We start from the raw sequence: 27,326 nt of genomic DNA on the forward strand, positions 1-27,326 counted from the left end.
TGCAGAAACTGCAGAAGATAATACATTACTGTTATTTTAAGCCACTGAACCTTGGGATAATTCACTGCACAGCAACAGAAAACTAACAGAGAAGCCAAGGTATCATTTTGGCTAAGTGATAAGGTAAAGTAAGATCTTTGCTATAAAGTACATGAACAAGAAAACTTACACTGAAGTACTAACCTAACATGTTTAGAATCTATCCTGAAGTTCTTACAATTCAAATAGAAGGGTATATACTTATTTTACATTCAGTAATGATTTTTCTCAAACAGCAAAATAAAGGATAGGATGAATTATGGGAGAGTGACCATTTAATTTTTCATCCAAATTGGATTATTTTTGAGTATGAACAGGGACATGATAGAACACTGTGTCAATGGAAATAAACCAGAACTATACCAGGCAAAGCATAACATAAAGCCACCCTAATTATGGATGCTAGGTATGGAAATTTATATTGCTAAAATAAGGTGGTATAAGAGATAAAATACTAAATTTAGGAGGCTGCTATAAAACACAAGCATCACCATAATAAAAAATAACTAATTTGGTGAATAGTCACGTGCTGAGAACTTTTAAAGAATTCTACATGCAGTAATTCATTTAATGCAATCTCCTTGTGATGGGTTGAATAGTGGCTCCCAAAATGATACATCCACATCCTATTCTTTGAAACCTACAAACGTGACCTTACTTGGAAAAAGGATCTTTACAGATAAAATTAAGAATTTCAAGATAACATCATCCTGGATTATCCAGGTAGACCTAAAATCCAACAACAATTGTCCTGTTAAAAGACCTACAGAGGAGAGAAGAAAAAAAGGCAATGTGAAGACAGGTAGAGATTGAAATTATGCAGCCCACAAGCCAAGGAACACGGGCATCCAGCAGAAATTAGAAAAGGTAAGTAAGGATTCTCCCTAGAGTTTTCAGAGCAAATGCAGCTCTTCTGACATCTTGACTTCAGAATTCTGGCCTCTAGGACTGTGAGAAAATAAGTATTTTAATAAAGTCACCAAGTTTGAGGTAATTTGTTACAGCAGTCACAGGAAATGAATACACTCCCTGTGACGTAGATACTACAACCTTTTTTACCAATGATGAGACAAACACAGAAATGTTATCTAATAAACCAGAAATCTGGGGGATAAGAATAAAAAATATTAAAATGTAATAAAAAAGCTGGTTCGGAAGTAATATTTGGAGGCTGGTCACGGGGATGGAGTTTCCCCTCAAAATTTAGCTGAGCTTAATAAATGAAGAAGAAATGAAAGAATCATTATTCTGCAACCTAATGTAATAACTGAGTCAGGCAAGAATCAACAGATGATGGCACTTTAACAAATTTTTTTTTAATGTTTATTTATTTTTGAGAGAGACAGAGCATGAGCAGGGGAGGGGCAGAGAGAGAGGGAGACAGAACCCAAAGCAGGCTCCAGGTTCTGAGCTGTCAGCACACAGTTTGATGTGGGGCTTGAACTCACGAACCGTAAGATCATCATGACCTGAGCCAAAGTCAGACGCTTAACCGACTGAGCCCCCAGGCGCCCCAAGATGATGGCATTTTAAAATATATCCACAAGCTCCCTTCAAAAGATGGAAACTAATATCCCACCTCTTGAATGTAGGCCAGATTTACTCTCTTCTACTGAATAGAATGTGGCAGGAAAGGGCAGTATGTGACATCCAAGGCTAGGTTATAAGAGGCAATGCCACAACAATGTATAAAGATGCAATTTTGTGACACCAATAACTGCAATGGGTGGTGACAAAGCTGTAAAAGAACAGTTTTTGTATGTTACTGAAATTAAGTGTTATAAATTCAAATTAGAGTATTATAACTTTCGGACTTTAAATGTAATCCCTGTGGTAACCACAAAGAAAATGGTTACAGAATATACACAAAAGGAAATAAGAAGGCAATAAAAATGTTTCACTACAAAATATCAACTAAACACAATGACAGTAATGAAGAAACGAATGACAGAAAAAACTGTAAGACATATGGAAAATAAATAGTAAAATGAGGAAGTCCCTCTTTACCAGTAATTACTTTACATGAAACAAGATTAAACTCTCCAATCAAAAGACAGAAAGTGACAGAATGGCTTAAAACATCATCTATATGCTGTCTACAAGAGACTCAGTCTAGATCCAAAGACACAAATAGGCCAAAAGTGAAAGGATAGAAAAAGATACTCCATGTGACTATCCTAATGTCACACAAAATAGACTTTAAATCAAAAACGGATGGGGCGCCTGGCTGGCTTAATCAGAAGAGTCTTGATCTTGGGGTAATGATTTCAAGCCCTATATTGGGTGTAGACATTTAAAAATAAATAAATAAGGGGCGCCTGGGTGGCTCAGTCGGTTAAGTGTCTGACTTCGGCTCAGGTCACGATCTCACGGTCCGTGAGTTCGAGCCCCGCGTCGGGCTCTGGGCTGATGGCTCAGAGCCTGGAGCCTGCTTCAGATTCTGTATCTCCCTCTCTCTCTGCCCCTCCCCCATTCATGCTCTGTCTCTCTCTGTCTCAAAAATAAATAAACGTTAAAAAATAAATAAATAAAAAGCAATAAAAATAAATAAATAAAAGTTAAAAAAAAGTTACAAGACAAAAGATGTTACAATATTAATAAAAGGTGTGAAACAGCAAGAAGATTCAATTATAAACATTTACCCAGGTAATAACAGATCATCAAAACATATAAAGCAAAAACTGACATGTTTGAAGGGAGAAACAGACATTTCTCAGCTTACAGAAAGGATTGTATACCAAGTGGGATTTAATCCTGGAATGTAAGGATGGTTCAACAATAAAAATTCATCAATGTAACGTACCATATTAACAGAATGAAGGGGGGAAAACCACACGATTATTTCAATTGATAGAGAAAAAGCATCTGAAAAAATTTAATACCCTTCATGATAAAAACATTCAACACAGTAGAACTAGAAGGGAACCACCTCTATGTTAATAAAGGCCATATATGAAAAACTCCCAACTGACATCACATTCAATGGTGAAAAAATAAAAGCTTTTTGTCGAAGATCAGCAATAAGCAAGGATGGCCATTCTCACCATTTCCATTCAACATAGAACTAGAAGCCCAAAAAAAAGCAATTAGGCAAGAAAAAAATAAATAAAAGGCATCCAAATTGGAGAGGAAGAAGTAGAATTCTGTTTGAAGATATGATTGTATATATAAAAAACCCGAGAGATTCCACACACACAAAAAAACTATTAAAACTAAAACAAATTCAGCAAATTAACAAAACACAAAAATTAACACACACAAATCCAATGCATTTGTATTCATTAAAAATGAACAATCTAAGGAGTGCCTGAGTGGCTCAGTCAGTTAAGTGTCCGACCTTGGCTCAGGTCATGATCTCACAGTTTGTGAGTTCAAGCTCCATGTTGGGCTCTGTGCTGACAACTCAGAGCCTGGAGCCTGCTTTGGATTCTCTGTCTTCCTCTCTCTCTGCCCCACCCTGACTTGTGATCTGTCTCTCAAAGATGAATAAACGTTAAAAAAAAAAAAAATTAAAAACAATCAACAATCTAAACAGGAAATTAAGAAAACAAACCTATTTATGTATAACATCAAAAATAGCAAGATACTTAGGAATTAACCAATGGGGTCAAAGACTTGTAAAACTATAAAACATTGCTGAAAGAAATTAAAGAAGACACAAATAAATGGAAAGACATCCTATGTTTATGGATTAGAAGTCTTAATACTGTTAAGATGTTAATACTACCTAAAGCAGTCTACAGAGTCAATGCAACTCCTATCAAAATCCCAATGTTTCTTGCAGAAATAGAAAATCCATCCTAAAATTCATATAGAATCTCCAGGGACCTTGGGCATCTGGGTGGCTCAGTTGGTTAAACTTCTGACACTTGATTTCAGTTTAGGTCATTACCTTGTGGTTTGCAGGATGGAGCCCCAAGTTGGGCTCTGCGCTGACAGTGTGGAGCCTGCTTGGGATTCTCTTTCTGTCCCCTACCCTGCGTGTGTGTGCACACGCATGTGTTCTCCCTCACAAAATAAATAAACTTAAAAAAAAAAATCTCCAGGGACCTTAAATAACCAAAACAATCTTGAAAAAGAACAAATTTAGAGGACTTGTATTTCCTGATTTCAAAATTCAATACAAAGCTGCAATAATAAAAACTCTGTGATAATGGCATAAAGACATACAAACTTATTCTACTGGACTAAAAAGAAAGCCCCAAAATAAACTCTTACAAATAAAGTAAAATGTTTTTTGACAAGGGTGTCAAGACCATTCAATGGAGAAAGGACAGTCCTCTCAATAAATGGTGTTGGGAAAACCAGATATCCACCTGCAAAAGAATAAAGTTGGACCCTTACCTAACACCATTTACAAAAATTAAAAATGGATCAAAGACCTAAATGTTAAGAACTAAAAATAAAAACTCTTAGAGGAAAATAGGACAAACGCTTCACAACACTGGATTTAGCAATGATTCCTTGCATATGACACCAAAGATACAGGCAACAAAAGAAAAAATAGACAAACTGGACTTCACAAAAATTTTAAATTTTATGCAAAAGATGCTATCAACAGAATGAAAGGCAACCTACAAAATGGGAGGAAATATTTGCAAATCATTCATCTAAAGGATTAATATCCAGGATACAGAGAATTTCTAAAACTCAACAACAATAAAAATCTTAACTCAAAAATGGAGGGGTGCCTGGGTGGCTCAGTTGGTTAATTGTCTGACTCTTGAATTTGGCTCAGGTAATGATCTAACTGGTTCGTGTGTTTGAACCCTACGCCTCACTAACAGTGTGGAGCCTGCTTGGGATTCTCTCTCTCTGCTCCTCTTCTGCACACACATGTCTGCACAGGCACACTCTCTCTCTCAAAATAAATAAATAAATGTAAAAAAAAAAAAAAAAAAAAAAAGGACAAAGTGCATGAACACATTTCTCCAAAGAAATGACAGGCATTTCTCCAAAGAATGGCCAGTAAGTACATAAAAACACTTAATCCCCCCTAATCATTAAGGAAATGCAAATAAAAACCCACAATGAAATACCAACTTACGCCCATTAAGATGGTTACTATAAAAAAAAAGTTGTCAGGGATATGAAGAAATTAGAACACTTGTGCACTAATGTAAGAATGTAAAAGGATACAGCTACTGTGGGAAGCAGTATAGTAGGTCCTCAAAACTAAAGAGTTACAATATGATCCAGTAATTCTACTTGTTGTTATATATCCAAAACAATTGAAAGTAGGATCTAAAAAAAGTATCTGTACACACAAGTTCATAGCACCATTATTCACAATAGCTAAAATGTAGAAGTAACCCAAGTGTCCATCAATGGTTGAATGGATAAGCAAAATGTGGTATATACACACAATAGAATAATATTAGGAAGGAAATTAAAAGGAAGGAAATTCTGACACATGCTATAACATGGATGGACCTTGAGAACATGCTAAATGAAATAAGCCAGTCACAAAAAGATGATTCCACATTGGGGCGCCTGAGTGGCTCAGTTGGTTAAGCATCTCACTTCGGCTTAGGTCATGATCTCACAGTTCGTGACTTTCAGCCCTGCATCAGATCAGCTCTCAGCTGTCAGCACAGAGGCTACTTCGGATCCTCTGTCCCCCTCTCTCTCTGCCCCTCCCCCGCTCTCACTCTCTCTCTCTCAAAAATAAACTTAAAAAAAAAAAAAAAAAAGGTGATTCCACTTATGTGAGGTACCTACAGCAGTCAAATCAGAGACAGAAAGTAGAGCCATAGTTACCAAGGACTCTGGGAGGAGGGAATGTGAAGTTATTGCTTAATGGGATACAGAGTTTCAACTATGCAAGAAGAAAAGAATTCTAGAGATGGACGGTGGTGATGACGGCACAGTGATATGAATTAGTACTTAGTACCACTGAATCATACACTTAAAAATGGGTTTTTTATTTTTTATTTGAGAGAGAGAAGACATATGCAAGCAGGGGAGAAGGGCAGAGAGAGTGAGAATCTCAAGCAGGCTCCACACTAAGCAAGGATCCTGATGTAGGGCACAATCCCACAACCTTGGGACCATAACCTAAGCCAAAATCAAGAGTCGGCGCTCAACTGACTGAGCCACACAGACGCCCCTGAAAATGGTTTTGATGGGAAATTTACTGTTATACACATTGTACCGCAATTGAAAAAAAAAAAAAAAAAAAGGATGACACCACTTGCTCTCAGGTCACTTGCTCCAGGGAAGCCAGCTGCCAATTTGTGAGGAGACTCCAGCAGCCCTAGAAAAAGGTGTATGTTGCAAGGACCTGAGGCCTCCCACCAACAGCTAGCACCAACCCACCAACCATAGCAGTGAGACACCTTGGACACTGATCCTCCAGCCCCCACTCAAGCCTTCAGAGAACTGCAGCCTCAACCAACATCTTGACTGTGTCTTAATGAAACTCAGAGTCAAAGCCATCCAGCTAAGCCACTTCTGAATTTCTATCCCACAGAAACCATACAGATAAAAAATATTTGTTTTAACTGCTAAATTTTGGGATAATTTGTTATGCACTAATAGAGAAACCACTGGATAAAAGGCTATTGGAAAATAGGATATTTGTATGGTCTCAAAGTATTATCCCACATTTTACTTACCAATTGCAGAAGGGAAAAGTATACTACTATAATGCAGAGATCTGTTTTGTTTTGTTTTGTTTTCTACAACAGTGGGTAGAAGCAATGGATGTTACTGAAAATCCTACAATGCAGCACTCCACAACAAAGAACGATCCAGCCCAACATATCATAGCACCAAGATTAAGAAACACTGCCTAGGGGCACCTGGATAGCTGTCATTTAAGTGTTCGACTTCAGCTCTGGTCATAATCTCATGGTTTGTGAGTTTGAGCCCCGCGTCAGGCTCTGTCCTGACAGCTCAGAGCCTAAAGCCTGCTTCAGATTCTGTGTTTCCCTCTCTCTCTACCCCTTCCCCACTCTCATTCTGTCTCTCTCTCAAAAATAAACACTAAAAAGAAAGAAAGAAAGAAAGAAAGAAAGAAAGAAAGAAAGAAAGAAAGAAAGAAAGAAAGAAACCCTGCCAAAAGAAATAAAAGCAATATTCACTTATTCACTTAAAATCTGTATGGGAGGGGTACACTCTATCGAAAGTAAAAAAAAAAAAAAAAAAAAAAAAAAAATTAAAAAACTTATATAGGAATGTTTATAGTAACTCTGCTCATAATTGCCAAAAAATGTCAGACAACCCAATATCCCTCAACAGGTAAACTGATAAACTGGTGCATTCATACCCTGGAATACTACTCAGCAACAAAAAGAAACAAACTACTGATACGTGCAACAACTTGGATGAATCTGGAAGGCACCAATCATACTGATTGAAACCAAGTCTCAAAAAGTTACATATGTATTACTCCATTTATGTGACAGTCTCCCAAAGACAAAATAATAGGGATAGATAACAAATCTGTGGCTGTGAAGAGTGGAGGGTGGATAGGACTACAAAATGAAGTACAAGGGAGGTTTCTGGCATGATGGAACTATTCTGTATCCTGACTGTGGTGTTGCAAAAACCTATACATATGTTAAAGTTCATACAACTGTACACATACACACACAAAAGCCAATTTTACTGTATAATTATTTTTTTAAGATTTTTATTAAGTTTATTTATTTTGAAAGACAGAGAGAGCATGCAAGCATACCTGTGTATAAATGAACAGTGGAGGGGCAGAGAGAGAATCCCAAGTAGGCTCCGCACTGTCAGCACAGAGCCCTATGTGGGTCTCAATCTCACCAACCCTGAGATCATGACCTGAGCTGAAATCAAGAGTCAGACACTTAACCAACTGAACCACCCAGATACCCCTATATGATGTTGTTGTTTTTTTAAGTAACATTTCAAACATTAAAAAAAAAAAAAAAAAAGAAAAAAGGGTACATAACCAATGTACTATGTTGAGAAGTGTCTCCCCCAAAATTTGTCTACCTGAAACCTCAGAATGTGACCTTACTTGGTCTTATAGGGTCTTTGCAGATGTAATCAAGTTAAGATGAGGAGAACCTTATTTCAATGACTTGTGACCTTATAAGAAGAAAATTTGGACATAGAGACATGCACAGAATAAAGATAAGGTGATGACACACAGAATACCACATGAAGACAGAGGCAGAGATTGGAAAGAAGCATATACAAAGCCAAAGAATGCAAGGATCACCAACATCCATCAGAAGCTATGAGAGGCACAGCATAGATTCTCCCTTCTGATAAATTCCAATCCTGCTGACCCCTTATTTTGGTCTTTTAGACTCCAATACTGTGATAGAGTAAGGTTCCATTGTTTTAAAAACTAGCCAGTGTGTATAACTTGTTAGAGCAATTCTAGGGAACTGCTACATCCTATGACTCTATTTAAATGACATTCTAGAAAAGGAAAAACTGTTGGGACAGAAAACATCAGTGCTTCCTAGAGGGATGCATGGGTGGCTCAGTGGGTTAAGCATCTGACTCTTGATCTCAGCTCAGGTCTTGACCTCAGGGTCCTGAGTTTAAGCCCCATGTTGGGCTCTGCGCTGGGAATGAAGTCTACTTAAAAAAAAAAAAAAAAAAAAAATATGGGCACCTGGGTGACTCAATCAGTTGGGCGTCCGATTCTTGATTTTGGCTCAGGTCATGATCCCAGAGTTATGGGATTGTGCCCCACATCAGGCTCCAAGCTGGGCTTGAAGCCTGCTTAAGACTCTCTCTTCCCCCACCCTGCCCCTCTTCCCAGCTCTTGCTCGCGCGCGCTCTCTCTCTCTCTCTCTCTCAAACAAACAAACAAACAAACAAACAAACACAAAGGACTACAAGACTGCAAATGTCTGTCAAAATTCAAAGACCTGTACACTACTAGAAAAGGATTAATTTTACTATGTGCAAGTTACATCTCAATAAACTTAACTAAAAAAAAAATAAAAAAGTATTCTCACTGTGAATGACAAAAAAATGCTAATCTAGTTTCCACAATATAAAGGGGAAAAAAATGACTCTAGCTCTCCTATGTATCTTGGGGAGATCTCTTGAGGACCCATTCTTCCTTTCCAGGACCTCCCTTCTACCTTCATATCTCACTGCTAAATTAACTTATCTTTTTTAATGTCCCTTTTATTTTATAATCTATCCTTCGTTAACCCCCTCTTCCTTCTCCTAACACTCAATTTTTAAAACATCTTCAACTTTGCCTCTATCTACAGCTTTAACATTCATAAGATATAGAGACAAGATGGATACCTCTGCTTTAACTTCCTATCAAAAATAACTGACTTTTTACATGATTTTGAAAAAGCTTTCACAATCAAGTACAGTGATGTGGATATCTTCACCTGGTAAAACACTGTGACTTGAACCACTGAAGATATCAGTTTGAATCTAAGATACAGTACAATATTAAAATTATCTATTACCTCTTAGTCTGTCAGTTACAAAAAAAAAAACTTAAAATAGGGTCAGCTTTTATATTATTTGAGTAATGTTTACTATCACACTAGAAAAATGTGACAGAATGTCTAATGTAGAAAAGAGGTGTTAAAACATTGCCAGAGGTGAAAACTAACCTTAACATCTTCCTGAAAGGCAGTAGAAATAAAAATATGGAGAAAGGCACACTTCACAAGATCATTTCAGTAGATCTTGTCCCATAGGCAACAAACAGCAAACTAGCCTTATTTTAAACCATGTATCCTAATTAAAGAAAAATAATTAGTCAGGATATTATGAAATTTGCTTGTTTTCAGAAATAACATATCCAACATAATCAGTTATTTTTATAGGTCACATCTATTTTGACCTAGAAAACTTTCCAATAATTTATATGGACGTATCATTCTTAAAAGAAGCCACCAAAAAGACATTTCAGAAAACATACTAAGCCAGTAAGGAGAAAAACTGCTTGTTGAAGCACAAGTACAAAGAGCTAAAGTACACAGGGGTATTCAGAGAACTAAAACCTAATGAAGTCTAACTCTCAAACAGCCTTACTGAAGTACACAAGTATAGGCGTGCCTGGGTGGTTCAGTCGGTTAAGTGACCGACTTCAACTCAGGTCATGATCTCAGGGTTCATGGGTTGGAGCCCCGCCTCGGGCTCTGTGCTGACAGCTCAGAGCCTGGAGCCTTTTTCAGATTCTGTCTCTCTCTCTCTCTCTCTCTCTGTGTCTCTCTCTCTCTCTCTCTGTGTCTCTCTCTCTTTTCCTCCTCCTCCTCCTCCTTCTCTCTCTCTCAAAAATAAATAAACATCAAAAAAATTTTTTTCATAAAATAAAATACAGAAGTATACACTGCAACTGTAAATACTGAGTAGTCTCCTTTGGACAAGGCCACTTGACCATGTTCTCAAATCACCACTCAAGTGAAAGAGCTATGTTTCAAAGCATGGGTTTTAAAAATTCTGTATTCATTTGCCATCCACTACTGTGAAGAATGGAGCCTCAATTCCGTTGAAAGTGGAACATGGAGGTGGTAATGGTTCCTGTGCATGCAACCAGTAGCCACACCACCCAGCTGGATTGAAAACTAGATCCTGCTCTCTGCAGTCACTGTAGCAGGGACTAACTAGAAGGAACAATGTTTAGAACCCATTCTCCACTAATGATAGCAAAGGAACTGAACTTGGTGTATGAGTTCCTGAAGGAATTGTTAGAGGGGGGTAAGAGTTCTTTGGGTTGGGCTAAAAGGTATATACTCATTTCCATAACATTCTCAGTAAGTGGGAATGAACTCAAACCCACGCATGATGGGGAAAAGTTGCCTTCTTATTTACTGGAAAAAGTTACGTTAGCAGAGAGAGATGTAAACCATTCCCTCTCCCTCTCAAAAGTGACACCTTGGCTCTGAACATCATGTGAATGATCTCAGATAAATGAAAGCTCCCTTCCCATTTTCCAACCAAGTGTATGGGTGTGGATCTAAAGCATATGCATCAAAAGATGATTATCTTATTCAAAGAGAAAACACAAAGGTATAACTTTCCTTTAAAAAAAAATTTTTTTTTAACGTTTATTCATTTTTTGATAGAGAGGGTGTGAGTAGGGGAGGGGCAGAGAGAGAGGGAGACACAGAATCTAAAGCAAGTTCCAGGCTCTGAACTGACAGCACAGAGCCCAACGCAGGGCTTGAACTCACGGACCATGAGATCATGATCTGAGCTGAAGTCGGACACTTAACTGACTGAGCCACCCAGGCACCCCCAAAGGTATAACTTCCAAGGTTCAATAGTATGACAACAGAATCTAAGGAAACTGGCACCAGAATCAAACTTTTAGCATTTATTTGCTGGTTTGAACTCTGTACCCACTACTTTAGGTGATTTTCCCTCTGTTCTCTCAAACAGCTAACAAATATTTTAATATTAACTACTATCACAAGTTATTTCCTGTTTTTGACTATCTACTGCTAGAGTTTCATGATTTGATATGCCACAATAAATATAACTACCATTGTGCTACAATAAATACTGCTCTCTTTTGCAAACAATGCTTGTGTGAAATTATACAACCTAATTACATATAAGGTTGAACTTCCTGGCTCCCAGGAAACTCTGGTTTCTGACCATCTCTTAACACCCATGAATTGCCCTCAAAATACAAGATCCTGATAGCCACCATCCCTCATCCTTCCAACAAACCTTTCTCAGATCATTTCTAAACATAATCTAAGAACTATCAAGTAAACTAGAGGCAATATTAATGAGTTACTGAGTATTATGTATGTATACACTATAAACAAATTTATACACATTTTTATTTAAAGGAGCCAAAAAGCATTGTTACTCAAATTGTATCAAAAACCCAGAAAAAAATCACATAGAATCATTTACATCCAAGGGCGGCCATAAGTAATTGTGGGGGGAGGGGAGAAGAGAAAACTATCATTTACCCATTAGTAAATAAATAGAATTATAAAAGCAGAGCCAATTCTATACTCCAATTTGGGTCTGTAGGTTTTCACCTTAGTATTCTATCCAAAGACTACCGCCTCTATTTTGACTCCAAAAAGATGCTAAATAAAACTACTATTTCAAAGAAGTCAAAATATCAAACACATCTTATTTGTTCTTGTAAGTAAGCAAATGGAAATCCAAGAAAGTTAAATGGATTGCCCAGTCAGGCAAAGATTTCTCACATGTGACAACAAAAGTACCACCCATAAAAGAAAAAATTGAAAAATTAAGCCTCATCATGGGAATGCAAGCTGGTGTAGCCACTCTGGAAAACAGTAAGATTCCTCAAAAAACTAAAAATAGAGCTACCCTATGACCCAGCAATTGCACTACTAGGCATTTATCCACGGGATACAGGTGTGCTGTTTCGAAGGGACACATGCACCCCCATGTTTATAGCAGCACTATCAACAATAGCCAAAGTATGGAAAGAGCCCAAATGTCCATTGATGGATGAATGGATAAAGAAGATGTGGTATATCTATACAATGGAGTATTACTTGGCAATCAAAAAGAATGAAATCTTGCCATTTGCAACTACGTGGATGGAGTTGGAGGGTACTATGCTAAGTGAAATTAGTCAGAGAAAGACAAAAATCAGATGACTTCACTCATATGAGGACTTTAAGAGACAAAACAGATGAACATAAGGGAAGGGAAACAAAAATAATATAAAAACAGGGAGGGGGACAAAACAGAGGAGACTCATAAATATGGAAAACAAACTGAGGGTTGCTGGAGGGGTTGTGGGAGGGAGGATGGGCTAAGTGGGTAAGGGGCACTGGGGAATCTACTCCTGAAATCATTGTGGCACTAGATGCTTACTAATTTGGATGTAAATTTAAAAAAATAAATCGATAAATTTAAAAAAATTAAGCCTCATCAAAATTAGGAACTTCTACTTTTCAAAAGACACTATTAAGACAATGACAAGATAAGCAAAAGCTGGGAGAACATATTTGTAAAATACATATCTGAGAGAGGATATATCCAGAATTTACATAAAACTCTTAAAACTCAATAACAACAATCCAATAAAAATAGACTGTCCAAAGTCAGAACAAAAGATGTGGCCCAAACCAGAGATCTCTAGCTTTGTTCAGTGTTCATGATTTAAAACCATGGTTCCAGGGCACCTGGGTGGCTCAGTTAAGTGACCAACTCTTGATTTCAACTACTGATTTGGGCTTAGGTCATGTTCTCACAGTTCATGAGATCAAGCCCGCGTTGTCAGCATGGAGCCTGCTTGGGGTTCTCCCTCTCCCTGTTTCTGTCCCTCTCTCTCTCTCAGAATAAGCATTTAAAAAATAAATAAAAATGAAACCATGGTTCCTTAAAGGTGCCAAAAAGATAACAGGAAAACAAAATATACTTATGTCATTGCTACACTTGAACTTACTCAGGTTTGTCCTTTTCAAAATTAAGATGTATATCAAGTCTAGGATCACTCCTAACCTCCTCTTGTCTAAAACAAAAACAAAAAACCCTAATAAATAGCAGTCTCAAAGTAAGTAATCCCAAATCATCACATAACAAAAAGTTAAGAAGTGAGAGGTGCCTGGCTGGCTCAGTTGTTGGAGCATGTGACTCTTGATCTGGGTCAGGGTTGTGAGTTCAAGCTCTGCATTGGGTGCAGAGATTACTTAAAAATAAAATATTAAAAAAAAAAAAAAAAAAAAAAAAAGAATCACTGAGGGGCACCTGGCTGGCTCAGTAAGTAGAGCAAGCAACTCTCAATCTTGGGGTTGTGAGTTCGAGCTCCACGTTGGGTATGGAGGTTACTTTTTAAAAGGTGAATGAGATTGAAATGATGAAAACAGGAATTACAAAAAGTAAAACCCTTCTTTGGATACCTCAAGCTTACTTGTATTTTTTTAGGCAAACAGTAACAGCAAGCCTCTTAGACAAAAATCAAAGTTCTTTTAATAAGAAATTTTCCTTCTCTAAAATGAAAAATTTTTTAACGTCTATATTTTGAGAGTGAAAGAGAACACACACATCTGCAATGATGTGAGTGGGGGAAGGGCAGAGGGAGAGAGAGAATTCCAAGCAGTGCCTGCTACACAAGGGGCTCAAGCTCACAAATCGTGAGATCATGACCTGAGATGAAACAGAGTCATGACGCTCAACCAACTGAGCCACCCAGGCGCCCCTCTAAAATGAAATTTAAGTAACACAGGGACTTCTTTGCCTAAAAGCATAATCTTTCATAAATGTTTACCCCACCAAGTAAGTTGTTAAAAGAGAATACAGAACTCCAAAACTATAATGAAGGCTTTGCCCCAATCAACCTTTACCTTTCCAGAAAGCCCTACTTTTAACCTTTTATCATCAAACATTTACTAAGGGCCTATACATTGGAGAGAATGGTTCTTGTTGCTTTGCCAACAACAGGAAAGGAGAAGAGCAGTAGACTCAGAAACAGAAAAGATATGGACAGAAGCCTATAAAATAATTAAGACACCAAATCCAAACAATCCAATTAAAAAATGGGCAAAGGACTTGAGCAGACATTTCTCAAAAAATATACTAGCAGCTAGTAAGTACATGAAAAGACAGTATCATTAATCATTAGAGAAATGAAAATCAAAACTACAAAGAGATACCTATTCACTCATTAGGATGATTATTTAAAAACAAAACAGAAAATAACAAATGTTGGTTTAAGTGTGGAAAACAGGAATTCTTGTGCACTGCCAGTGGGAATTTAAAATGGTATAGCTGCTATGGAAAACAGTATGGTGGTTCCTCAAAAAATTAAACACAGAATTACCGCACGATCCCGGAATTCCATTTCTAGGGATATACCTAAAAATACTGACTCAGAACAGCACCCACATTCATAACATCATTATTCACAATAGCCAAAAGGTGAAAATAAGCTAAATGTCCATGAACAGATGAATGGATAAAATGTGGTACACACATAAAATGGAATATTAGCCTTAAAAAGGAATGAAATTCTGACACATACTAACACATGAACCTGAAGACATGCAAAGTGAAACAAGCCAAACATAAAGGACAAATAATGTATGATTCCACTTACATGAGGTTCCTAAAATAGTCAAATTCTATACAGAGACAAAAAGTAGCATAGTGGTTACCAGGGGTTGAAGGAAGGGGAATGGTTGAGTTATTTTTTAATATGCACTGAGTTTCAGTGAGATGATGAAAAACTTCTTGAGGATGCACAATGGTAATAGCTACACAACAAAGTGAATGTACTTAATGTCACTAAACTAAACACTTAAAAATGGTTGGGGCGCCTGGGTGGCTCAGTTGGTTAAGCGCCCAACTTTGGCTCAGGTCATGATCTCACAGTCTGTGGGTTCGAGCCCCGTGTTGGGCTCTGTGCTGACAGCCTGGAGCCTGCTTTGGATTCTGTGTCTCCCTCTCTCTCCACCCCTCCCCCATTTGTGCTCTCTCTCAAATAAATGTTAAAAAAAATTTTTTTGTAAATGGTTAAAATGGTCAATTTTATGTCATGTATATTTTACCACAATAAGAAACAAACAAAAAATAATCAGGACGGATAAGTTCATCATTTTCATTGTTACTACAGATGAAAATATCAATTTATATGGTAAAATAAACTTACAGGGCTGACTGAACATAAGCACTCCATTGTTTCATTCCCTCCTGAAACACCAGCAAAACAAAATAAAGAAATACAGTAAAAAACCCTCAAGGACAAAGACAAAGGGCAAGGAGATAACAGCTGATAAAAGCAACACTCTAGACAAAGAAAAGCCGTAGTAACTAAGTTCTGCACATTTCAATATATATATTGAATACAGTTTTTAATTAAGACCTGTAGTAAATATCTTTCCTCCAAAAAAAATTTAAGAACAGAAAAAGATAATCTGGGATTTCCTTTTGACTACTGACTTTCCACAGAAACAAATGCAGCTAATCCCTCTCTCGTGTTCCTTGCCTTCCCACTTCCAAAGCTATCTATAATTAAATGAATCACCTGGAAATCCCTTTCAATATTCAGAATAAATGAATTCCAAAAACTAGGTTAGACCATGCTTACAAAAAAAATCTCTTCTCCATAAATGAGACTTAGATTTAGCTCAAATCTATTCACCCTACTGCTGCATCTCTCTGACGACAGCAACTTTTTGTACTTTTCAGAGGTTCGGTTCAGTACTTTTATTCATCAATGAGGGAAATATTGCTGCATCTCAAGTATTCTTAATACTCAGGCTACATCTAACATACTACTCAGCTTACTTACCAAAAAGCCTACTTAGAAATAACTACATTTGGCATTTTAGCCAAGGAATAACTTCCCTGCAACATGTCACAAAAATTTTCATGAGAAACTATAAACAAGCCAAAAGACCTAGTGAAAATAAAATCCTAAAAATCACTTTCTAAAGTTATACAGGATACACATTCCACCTTTCTACAACATTTATCAGTTTCTTTAAACATTCTAGATCATGAATTAATTATCATGTCAAGTTTCTGCAGCAAAATTCTATATCTTTCCCATGAGCACGCTATTTGTCAGTGTTTCCAAACTTTGGTAAATACAAAAATTCCACGTATAAAGTCTAATGAAACTTAATAGAGGTTAACAGAGATCACCAAAAATCCAAAACTAGAAATGTGATAAGCAGCTAAACTACTTTGTTTCCTCTTTTATCTATTCTACTTGTGCAAGCCAGGAAATCATAAGACTATGTATGTGATCCATCAATAAGGAGGGTGCTAAGGCTGAGAGAGTGATAAAGCAAGATCCATAACATGAAAAAGGAGGGATAATAGTATTATCTTCACGTATCCCAGTCTTTACAAAAGAATGAATAGGGGAAAAGCTTTCACAATTGGCCCTCTTTATCTACTGCAGGGTCCCACTGTCACAGGGTGACCCATATATATGCTTTTGTGTCTTATACAATCTTTTGTCCTTTCCTTTTCATTCCCACTATCACCTGCCTCCCTAGCCTCGTCACCTTGCCTCCAAAAACTACCAACCCTAGTAAATTCTGTAGACCTCAATATTACCTAATAAATTGCCATAAAATACCATTTTATCCTGTCAGTCAATAGGACTTAAGGTTATCCCAAAACAAGAAGTCTGGTCTTTTAATTTTTCCAAGCTTTCTTGTATTACCAGGCCCACATACAGCCTCTTCAAACTAATCTAAACTCCAACTTATCTACTCACTGTACTACTACCATCTGAAGTCCATTCCGGTCTCCATACCTTTGCCCATCTGAATTCCACTCTTAAATAACTTTCCTCCTCCTCTCTGCCTTAATAATTATTCTGCATACTTCTCATTCAGCCCTAGACTGCTCTGAGGTATTGCATGAACTGTTTTAAAACTTTATGTGGGTAAGGACTTTCTTCCCAGAAGGCAGGGAACATGGGTTATGATGCAAAAAGTCAAGCGCCAGAACAGAGGTTGCAAAGTGGCAACCCATAAGACAAATCCTACCCACAGTGGTGATTTGCTTGGCCCACAGTGTTTATATTATGATTTCAAAAGTTGCCAATGTTAAAAAAGTAAATAAATAAAAGGTTTCTCACAAAACCTAGATTCCCTGCTTCTGTTTAGAAAAAAAAAGATATTCAGGCCACACGTCGTCCTGTACTCCCCACTAGGTCAATAGTTAGCCGATACTGAATTACACTTTTTTTTAAATGTTTGTTTATTTATTTATTTTGAGAGGGAGGGAGAGAGAGAGAGAGAGCACACACATGAGCAGAGGAGAGTCAAAGAGACAGGAAGAGAGAGAATCCTAAGCAGGCTTCAGGCTCTGTCAGCACAGAGCCTGGAGTCTGCTTCAGATTCTGTGTCTGCCTCTCTGTCTGCCCCTCCCCTGCTCACACTTTGTCTCTCTCTCTCAAAAATAAACAAACATTTAAAAAAAAAAAAAGTTGGACGCTTAACCAACTGAGCCATCCAAGCACCCCATGAATTATGTATTTTTTATTGGTTAAAATGGTCAATTTTACCTTTAACTTTTTAAAAGGATAAACCAAAGGAGTGCCTGGGTGGCTCAGTCGGTTGAGCGTCCGACTTCAGCTCAGGTCATGATCTCCCTGTCCGTGAATTCGAGCCCCGTGTCAGGCTCTGTGCTGACAGCTCAGAGCCTGGAGCCCACTTCGGACTCTGTCTCCCTTTCTTTCTGCCCCTCCCCTGCTTTCTCTCTCTCTCTCAAAAATAAGTAAATGTTAAACACATTTTTTAATAAAATAAATAAAAAATTAAAAGGTAAGCCAAAGCTACTTAACAGCTACCTCATTAGAGGAACATGAATTCCCTAGTTCACTTAATCCCAACCTGATCATTATTATTTAAAATGTTCATTTAGCCCTTATAGGCATTTAAATTTACAATGCTCACCCTAGATAAGCTTACTTTATGAATTAATGAATTGAGACAATAATTTTAAGACAAGGTTGGTAGGAATGATAATAACAGTAGCAACTAATACTTGAACCAACTATTGTTCAAGCAAAAATACATTATCTTATTTAATCCACACAACCATATATAGTAATATGCTATTACTATTCCTAGTTTACAGATGAGGAACTTGCCCAAAGTCATCCTCCAATGCATGGTAGAGCCAAAATTCAAAACCAAACTCCAGTACACATTGTTAACCCCTACAATATGATTCCTTTCGAGTAGCATCCTCTCCTCTGTGACTAACTGGATTCCCTGGAACAACTAATCAAGGCTAAATTATAGATCTTACTCTTTCTCTGAATGAATAAGAAGCAAACCAAAGTCCACCTAAACATGCCATCCAGATGGCATTTGGATATTTTCCATATCTTAAAAGAAAAATTTCTCTGTCACTGACAGAAAAAACGTCAGATCCAATAAAATATACATTTTCGCAGAAAGCAAGTATGTTATCAAACATTTCTGGAGTGTGGCAAGCTCAAATATGCATATGAATTCTTAGATTAAAACCATGAAGTGATGATACAGTATAAAACTTCCTGGGACAGAAGGGAAAATTAGGGTAAGCAGTTTCCAGATGTGAAAAAATACTCGAACTTTCTTGAGGGCAGGGACTGCTTTTTTTTCAGCATGAGTCTCTACAATACACAGCACAGAGCAGCACTTAGCACATATTCAATTATATTAAAGGAAGCAAAAGACTAAAGTTAGTACTTTAAACTGCAATGCAGTGTGATCTTCATTATAGTATTTATCACCTTGCTTTTTATAATAATTACTGGTAAGGAGCACCTGGGTGGCTCAGTCGGTTAAGCGTCTGACTTCGGCTCAGGTCATGATCTCACAATCCTGGGATCCATGTCAGGCTCAGTGCTGGGCTGGGTGTGGATTTGGCTTGAGATTCTCTCTCTCTCTCCCTTTCTCTCCGCCCCTCCCCTCCATAAATAAATAAACATAAAAAAAAAAAAAAAAAAATACTGGGTGAGGCCCCTGGGTGGCTCAGTCTGTTAAGCTTCAGGTCACGATCCTTCAGGTCAGAATCTCGTGGTAGATGGGTTCCTGCTGACAGCCCAGAGCCAGGAGCCTGCTTTGGATTCTGTGTCTCCCTCTCTCTCTCTGCCCCTCCCCTGTTTGCTCTCTCTTTCTCTCTCTCCCTCTCAAAAAGAAATAAACATTAAAAAATAAAAAGAATAGGGGGACCTGGGTGGCTCAGTCAGCTAAGCGTCTGACTTTGGCTCAGGTCATGATCTCACGGTTTGTGGGTTTGAGCACCATGCTGGGCTCTGCGCTGACAGCTCAGAGCCTGGAGACTGCTTTGGATTCTGTGTCTCCCTCTCTCTGCTCCTCCCCAAATTGTGCTAAGATAAAATAAAAATTTAAAAATTTTTTAATAAAAATAAAAAATTTTTAAAGAAGACTTCCATTTCTTTAAAAAAAAAAAAAAAAAGATATTTCTAAGGCCTATCTTATATTGTGATATCAAGAAAGCCCTAAAAAATTAGTGAGTCAGCCCATGAAACACAAAATATAATCAAAGAGTGAGCTAGAAGAAAACTGAGAGATCATCATGTTCAATACCTTTAATAGACAAGTGAGGTAGCGGAGGCCCAGGGATTTAAGTGAATTGCCCAAGACTACAGAACTAAGTAACAAGTAATACCAAGGATAGAACCCAGGTCTCCTGAATGTTGCCCTAGTTTTCTTTCCACAAAGAACTATTCTGTGAGCTCAGGATGCAGTGGATACTTTTGGAAATATTTTAAAGATACTTGGTATGGAGAATGATCTTTCCCAACACATAACTTTTTGTGAGGTATTACATCACCATTAAAGAAATGAAAGCTGCCTTGTTCTTTTGCTGCAGATAACACCATCTCCTTCCCCCCCCCCTTTTTTTTTGCTCTATGTATTTTTCATTTTCATGTATTTCCTTTCATTATTTTTGAGAATTCTTCTCACCATGTCTTGTTTATCTACTTTCCCTCTTAGCCACTTCCTTTCCTACTATCTTTCACAAAGCTCCCCCTATCTCCTTCCTTTCTCTCCATAATTATAAAAAAGAACAGAGTAAGCACACATTTTTTAATAGTAATGGCCATGGACACCATAACAAGCAAATCATAGTCTTGGTCTCTAAGCATTTACAGGACAATTAACAAAAATATAAACTAAACACAAAGGGTCACACAGAGGTACGAATAAACACTGATGTTTACGGTGAAGAAAGGAATCTAAGTATGGATAGGACATTTATATGAAGAGAAGTGGTAATGATAACAAAGAGCCGCAAGGTTAGAGTGAGGCAAGTGAAAGGGACAACTCTTTGTCCTATTCAGCTTTCTCACCTACCAATTCATTAGTTCTACTTCATTCACTCCTTATTCTCTTCCTGTTTGACTGTTATCATGCTCTACTTTTCTTTCTTATCCAGTAGTCTTCTTTTTCTCTCTCCTGATCCTTTAAAGTGAATTTGTCCTGTTCTCATGTTTTCCTTCTCAGTATTACTGCCAATGACTGTCCTTGTAGACTCAGATAATGTCTTAAGTTGTAAATTCATTTTTTTCTGAAGCTTTAACTTGTATTATTTTATTTGAGCCTCACAACAATGTCAGAAAGTCAGGCAGAAATCAATGCATCTATTTTACAGATATATAAACTGAGTCCAGGCAAGATTAAATAACTTGTCAAAAGTCAGTTTGTCAGTGGCAGAATCAAATCAGAACCCCAGACCTTTTCTTTCCAAGTCCTCTAATCTTTTTCCGCTTCATCATGTTGCCTTCTTTTTACTTACACTTTTTAACTGTACACCTGCACATATCTGGACAAGAATACACAGAATAAATGTTTATAAAACAGCGCTTGGGGCACCTGGGTGGCTCAGTCGGTTGGGCTTCCGACTTCGGCTCAGGTCACGATCTCACGGTCCGTGAGTTCGAGCCCCGCGTCGGGCTCTGGGCTGATGGCTCAGAGCCTGGAGCCTGCTTCCGATTCTGTGTCTCCCTCTCTCTCTGCCCCTCCCCGTTCATGCTGTGTCTCTCTCTGTCTCAAAAATAAATAAAACGTTAAAACAGCGCTAAGTGGGAAAAGTATATGTTCAAGAAAACTAGAAAAACAGAGAAGTCAAGGACGCCTGGTTTGGCTCATTCGGTTAAATGTCCAACTCTTGATTTCTGCTCAGGTCATAATCTGACATCATGCTCATGAGATCAAGCCCCACAGTACACTCAGTGCAGAGCTTGGAGCAGGCCTGGGATTCTCTCTCTCCCTCTCTCTCTACCCTTCCCCCGCAAATTCATTCTCTCTCTCTCTCTCTCAAATAAATAAACTTAAAAAAGAAAAAAAAAGTCAGAGCACCTAAAGTAAGGGCAAAGTGTGGCTCATAGGTTAATGCTTATAGAGGAGACTCGGTTTCAGATCCAAGTGGAAACTGCCTATTTCTCCAACATCCTCTTTCTCCTACCTCCCTCCCCACAGCAGTTATATGACCAGAGCTCACCCTCTGCACCATTCCTGCCCCCCAATCTCTTTCACAGGCCTGCCACCGTACCTGAAGTTCTCACAGCTGGAGTCACTTCTTTGGGTTAAGGCGTTGTCTCCAGAAGGCCACTGTTAAATGCATGTTACCTGAGAGGGGAAGGAGGGTCCATTAACATGTTATTCCTATGGTTAAACATATCAGATTAGCAATGACCTTGGGAACCTGACAACACAATGTCTTTTTAAGTTTCATGGAAAAGGGGTACCTGGCTGGCTCATTTGGTAGAGCATGTGACTCTTAATCTTGGGGTCATGAGTTCATGCCCTATGTTGGACACAGAGATTACTTGAAAAAAATAATAAAATAAAAGTTTCATGGGATAGATCATTGGGGGAGGGGAGATAGATAGTTTTTGATAGGGCAGGCAGGATAAAGTGAGTCAAGGGGAAAAGGACCCAAACATAGTATGGGGATGAAGTCCACCTGGCTATGATGTCTGCATGACAAAATGAGGATGGCAATATAAGCATATACTCTAACTATTGGGGTCACCGTAAGGATGATCCCTGCAACTTGGGAGGCTCCTAGGGATAGGAAAAGAAAAAGCACTTCAAGGATCAGAGTATAGTCAGTTCTGAATGCAAAAGAGCTGAAGTGGCAGCACTTTTCCAAATACAGAGCACTGCTAAACAGAAGGAAGAACAGCTCCTAGTTAATGACTACTAGTTGTGAGGCTAGTTTCCAACCCAATATTTTTAGCTGAGGGCCGATCTACTAACCAGATAATACTGTAATTCAATTCTGCAAATCCCCCACCTGCTAATTTATATTGACTCAAAACTAGCTTCATGTACAGCTACAAAAACCAACATGACTTTACTAAGCGCTTATTATGAGCCTAGAATTTGGCGAAATGCTGTAAGTATGAAAGAAAGAAAGAAAGAAAGAAAGAAAGAAAGAAAGAAAGAAAGAAAGAAAGAAGAAAGTAAGTCAGTTATATACTTTCGCCTTAACTCACATAAAGGAAACCAATCCCCAAACCTAAAACTGAGAGAATGGTGAGAAACAAGGAAGTGAAAAAAAAAAGCAGAAAACAAAAAAACCACAAACAGGTGACTACTTCCTATCAGTACTAACAACAAATGTCTTAAGTCAGAATAAATACAACAAAATTTACTTCTAGGCCAAAGTTCCTTGTCAAACTCTTACCTAAACAGTCAAGAGGCACAGGCTAGAAATACCCTTTTTCTTTCGGTCTAATACCAAAAGCTCTTTAGCAGCACACATTCATCTTGATAACACTGGAGAATAACAAACTAAGAGTTACAAACTCAGTTCTACTTCTAGCTCTAACTCTTAACTACTTTAGGTAAATTATTTAACCTGTTTTGGATTTTTTTTTTAAACAGAAAACTAATAGGTTGAACTAGTCTAAGGATGGCATATACCTGGCACATACATCTCCCACTAGATAACTGTGTCCACAGAAAGCATCACTAATCAATCATAACTCACTTTCCCAGAGAATACATATGACCCAAATCCTTCTCAATACCATGCTTCTGGCAGCTATTTCAAAGTTTGGTTGGTCCATAAACCAACATATATTTGCCACCATGGACTAAATAGTCCCTGCAATCTCTTCCAACTCTAAAATTCTAATACCAAGTTTCTGAGTGTGAGAGAAAAACACTTCAAACAATCTTAGATCAATAGTGTTGACAGTCATAAATTTCAGTCTAATCTCCAAGCTCCCCTCCAAACTGCACCCAATCTGGTTCTAACTTTTCAAAAGTGCTAATGAACAATACGTTCTCATACCATTAATATATATAACTTGGCAATGTTATTCAGATTTGCTAATGGGTTCTTTATACAGAACAAGAGTCTTTTACCCAGTCTGGACCTAAAAATTCCTCATCCAAAAATATGGCAACAATAATGCATTAGTAAATAACTAAATCCAATCCCTTGATCATCCCCACAGCCTCCCTCCAAAATCAAGCCTTTTCACCTCTCAGCTAGACTTCTGCAATAGCCATTTTCCATCCTTTTACTCTCATTACCAGAGCAATCTTTCTACAACACACGTACTGAGATCACTTTCCCGTTTAAAATCTGAATCCACTGCTAACATAAAATTCGAGTTTTTTAGCGTCATGCTTAGAACTTTTCATATGGTTACCTCCTTTTACCTTTCTGACCTCATGTCCCACAATGCTCTCCTTCCCCATCCCACTCCCTGAACCCTTTTTCTCCTACAATCTTCTGCATTTACACACAGCATTGTGTTTCCACTGTCCTATCCATCCTTTTCCCCACCCTTATCACACTCCTATTCATCATCTAAGACCCAACAGGACCAGGAGCAGTTCCCGTGACCTCCTGTGACCTCCTCGGCCAACCCCGGACAGAACTGGTCACTTCCTCTTCGGTCTCAAAGCTTTTTGAGAATTCCTTGGTAGGTCCACAGTACCGTTTGCCTCAGTGGTTCCCAAGATCAATGGAATTTCCTGAGGCATGTTTTAAAAAAAAAAAAAAAAAATTCTTCAGGGCCAAAGCAGACCTACTAAATCAATCTCAGGAAAGGAGATCCTGGAATTCCTATTCTAATGGGCAAATTTGGGAACTACTGGTTTGTTTGTCTCTTCCAATAGATGAAAAGAATTTTTTAAAAAGAATTTAGAAATGATTCCCTCTAGAATACTGTGAAAAAGTATTTTGCACTTGTTTTTTATTTCATATCCTTTCTGACTTGATTCATATACTGAACATGAAGGAATTATTTTTGGACTCACACCCAAAAAACTTACATTCTCTGTTTAAAAACAGCAGCTGAATTTCCACCTTCATTTCTAATCTTAAGAATGAAGTAACTGTACCTCGAGTACATCTATGAATACACAGTGCAGGCTCTCAGCAATCTGCCATGAGAACTTTATTTCAACTGAGAAATCCTTAGCCGATTTTGAAGGTGGAAATACACTGCCTTTACACTTGCTTAAAATCGAATTATATTAGTAATAGATGTGGGAGACCCTAACTAAGTGCAATGATAAGTGGCTGGCACCAGTGCCTCATGAATTTTCAAAGAAAAAAAATCCCACTCTTCTGCCTCAACACTCACTCCCAAAAAGGTATACTGAAGCTGTAGAACCATGGCAGAAAACGTAACAAGATTAAGATACGCATACAACCAACAAACTAGTTGAGTTGTTACTGGGAAATCGTGAATTTCGGGTGGTTTGCGCGTTCACCTTGTTACACCTCTTTAGGCCCAAAGTCTACCTTCAGCGCACAAACCCTGTGTTTCTCTTTGAGTCGTGGCCCTGGACTGCGTCTGAACACTTGAGTTCCCCGCTTAGTTCCCCCTAAGTCACGTCCTCCTCACGTTTCGACCTTTAGAATACGTTCACAGCTACTTTTGTCTTTTCTCTGCTAAAGAAAAGGACACTCAAGGGGGAGGGCAGTGACAGCTCCCACGTCTGCAAAACTCGACGCCGGGAGGTGCCGACGGGGCGGCGGGCGCCGAAAAGGGCGCCGGGGCCGGGACCACCACGATGGGGGACAATGGAGGGAGGAGGGGAGTGGAAGAAAGAGGAGGCAGCCGCTATGCTGGGCCAGCCTCGCGACTAGGGGCTCCAAAAAGTCTCGGTAAGGCCAGCCGAGCGTCAGGTGGGCCCGGCCGCCGCCCCTCACAGGGCCACGTCGGCCGGAGCGGCCGCTGCCGCCGGGCCCGAGCGTAGGCCGGGCCGCGGGAGAGTGGCCCCCGGCGGGGCTGAGGGGCGCGGGGCCGGACCCTGCTGGCGCCCGCCACGGCCCAGCCCTCTCACGACTTGACGCCAGCAAGGCGAGGGGCTCCCCCACGCCGCCGGCCAGACAGTGGCTCCTCCGCGCCTCCGGCCAACCCACCCCTCGGCCACTAGCCCGAGCTCCCCGCGCCCCCCACGGGCACCGGCTCCGTGAGAGAGCAGTGGTGGCTCTAAGGACCCCACCCGCGCGCCCGCACTCCTTCACCCCTGGTTCTCCTCGGACACTCTCATGCGGGCTACCCCCTCTACCCAGAACTGCCCCCAGTCCGCCCGCCGGTGTTTACCGGGACTCGGGGCGGCGACGACTCCTCAGTCCCTCGACTAAGATGGCAGCCGGTCCCGAGCCCCGACCACAGCGACTAGAGCGAGTTGGCGGCCAACGCGCAGGCGCTCCGGCTCGGCAGGGATGTGGACCACAGGCCCCAGAAGGCCTTGCGCACCGGCCAGAAGGGTTGGCAGGAGCTGCGGAGTGCAGCTACAGCGGAGTTTGCTCGCCTCTAGATGGGAGGGACTCTGGGATTGCTCCCAACCGCTCTAGGCGTTTTTCGGGGTTTTTTTTGTTTTTTTTTTTTTTAAAGCACCCTCCTTCCCCCAACCGCTAAAGATTGTAGCTGTGATTTCCAAAAGCCAGTGTATATCAGAATCACCTGAAGTGCTTGTTGAAACTTTGGGGTCCCACCCCCAAAGTTTCTCTTTCAGCAGATCTGGGACGGGATCTAATTACTTGCATTTCTAACTCTGGTGTGCTACTGGTGGGGAATCACACTTTGAAAAACACTGCATTATAGTTTAGTTCTTAAGAAAGTACACTGGGGAGTTACATTGAGTTTAAATCCTCCTTTTAACAGGGTAAGCTTAAGGATGATGAAAACATGTTACGGGTAAGTGGTGCCAACGTGGCAGGTGTTCTAAGAGCTGACCAATAAGCATCTTTAAACCTTCTAACAAATCTTTGAAGAAAGTACATTATTCTCACTTTACAGATGCATAAACCAAGTCACAAGCTGGGTACCAACCCAGGCAGTCTAGCTTCAGAGTCCATCCGCTTAACTTCTTCATGAGTTTGTGAGAATTAAAAGGCTGTGCAAGCAGATTCAGAGACCCAGCTAAGTGCTTAGTAATTAGTGACCTTCGCTATTATTGTTTACCCTATTTCCTTCTAATGAAGATATTTTACCATCTGGAAAGTCACTTTTGTTTCTCAAAGTGTGTTCAAATCTTTATGTCAGTGTCTCCTGCAATGGACTTAGGAGAGTTTGTTAATGGTACAGATTCCGGGACCCTACCCCATTTAGAATCTCCAGGGCAGTGGTTCTCAAACTTCAGTGCCCATCAGAATCACTTGAAGGATTTGTTAAACCATAGATTGCAGGGCCCCACCCCCAGAATTTCTGGTTCAGTAGGTCTGGGGTCAGGCCTGAGAATTTGCATTTTTTAATTTTAGTTTATTTATGTATTTTGAGAAAGAGACAGAGAAAGTGAACAGGGAAGGGGAAGAGAAAAAGTGAGAGAATCCCAAGCAGCCTCCCCACTGTCAGTGCAGAGCCAGATGTGAGCTCGAACTCACAAACTGTGAGATCATGACCTGAACTGAAACCAAGA

The 27,326-nt window shown here is 39.2% G+C and overlaps 1 protein-coding gene across 2 annotated transcripts in view; it reads right to left on the reverse strand.

The window, feature by feature from the left end:
* ITCH (itchy E3 ubiquitin protein ligase) overlaps nt 1-26,112 on the reverse strand; it is a 143,194-nt gene extending 117,082 nt beyond the window's left edge. For both annotated transcript variants that reach the window (XM_042931177.1, XM_042931178.1), the window contains exons 1-2: nt 26,009-26,112; nt 21,982-22,058 (exon numbers count right to left, since the gene is read on the reverse strand). The gene's annotated coding sequence lies outside the window, so the exon portion shown is untranslated. The remainder of the gene's footprint in view (nt 1-21,981; nt 22,059-26,008) is intronic.
* Nucleotides 26,113-27,326: the final 1,214 nt, after the last annotated feature.

The sequence above is a fragment of the Panthera leo genome, chromosome A3 (assembly GCF_018350215.1).
Source record: "Panthera leo isolate Ple1 chromosome A3, P.leo_Ple1_pat1.1, whole genome shotgun sequence".
Classification (NCBI taxonomy): Eukaryota; Metazoa; Chordata; class Mammalia; order Carnivora; family Felidae; genus Panthera; species Panthera leo.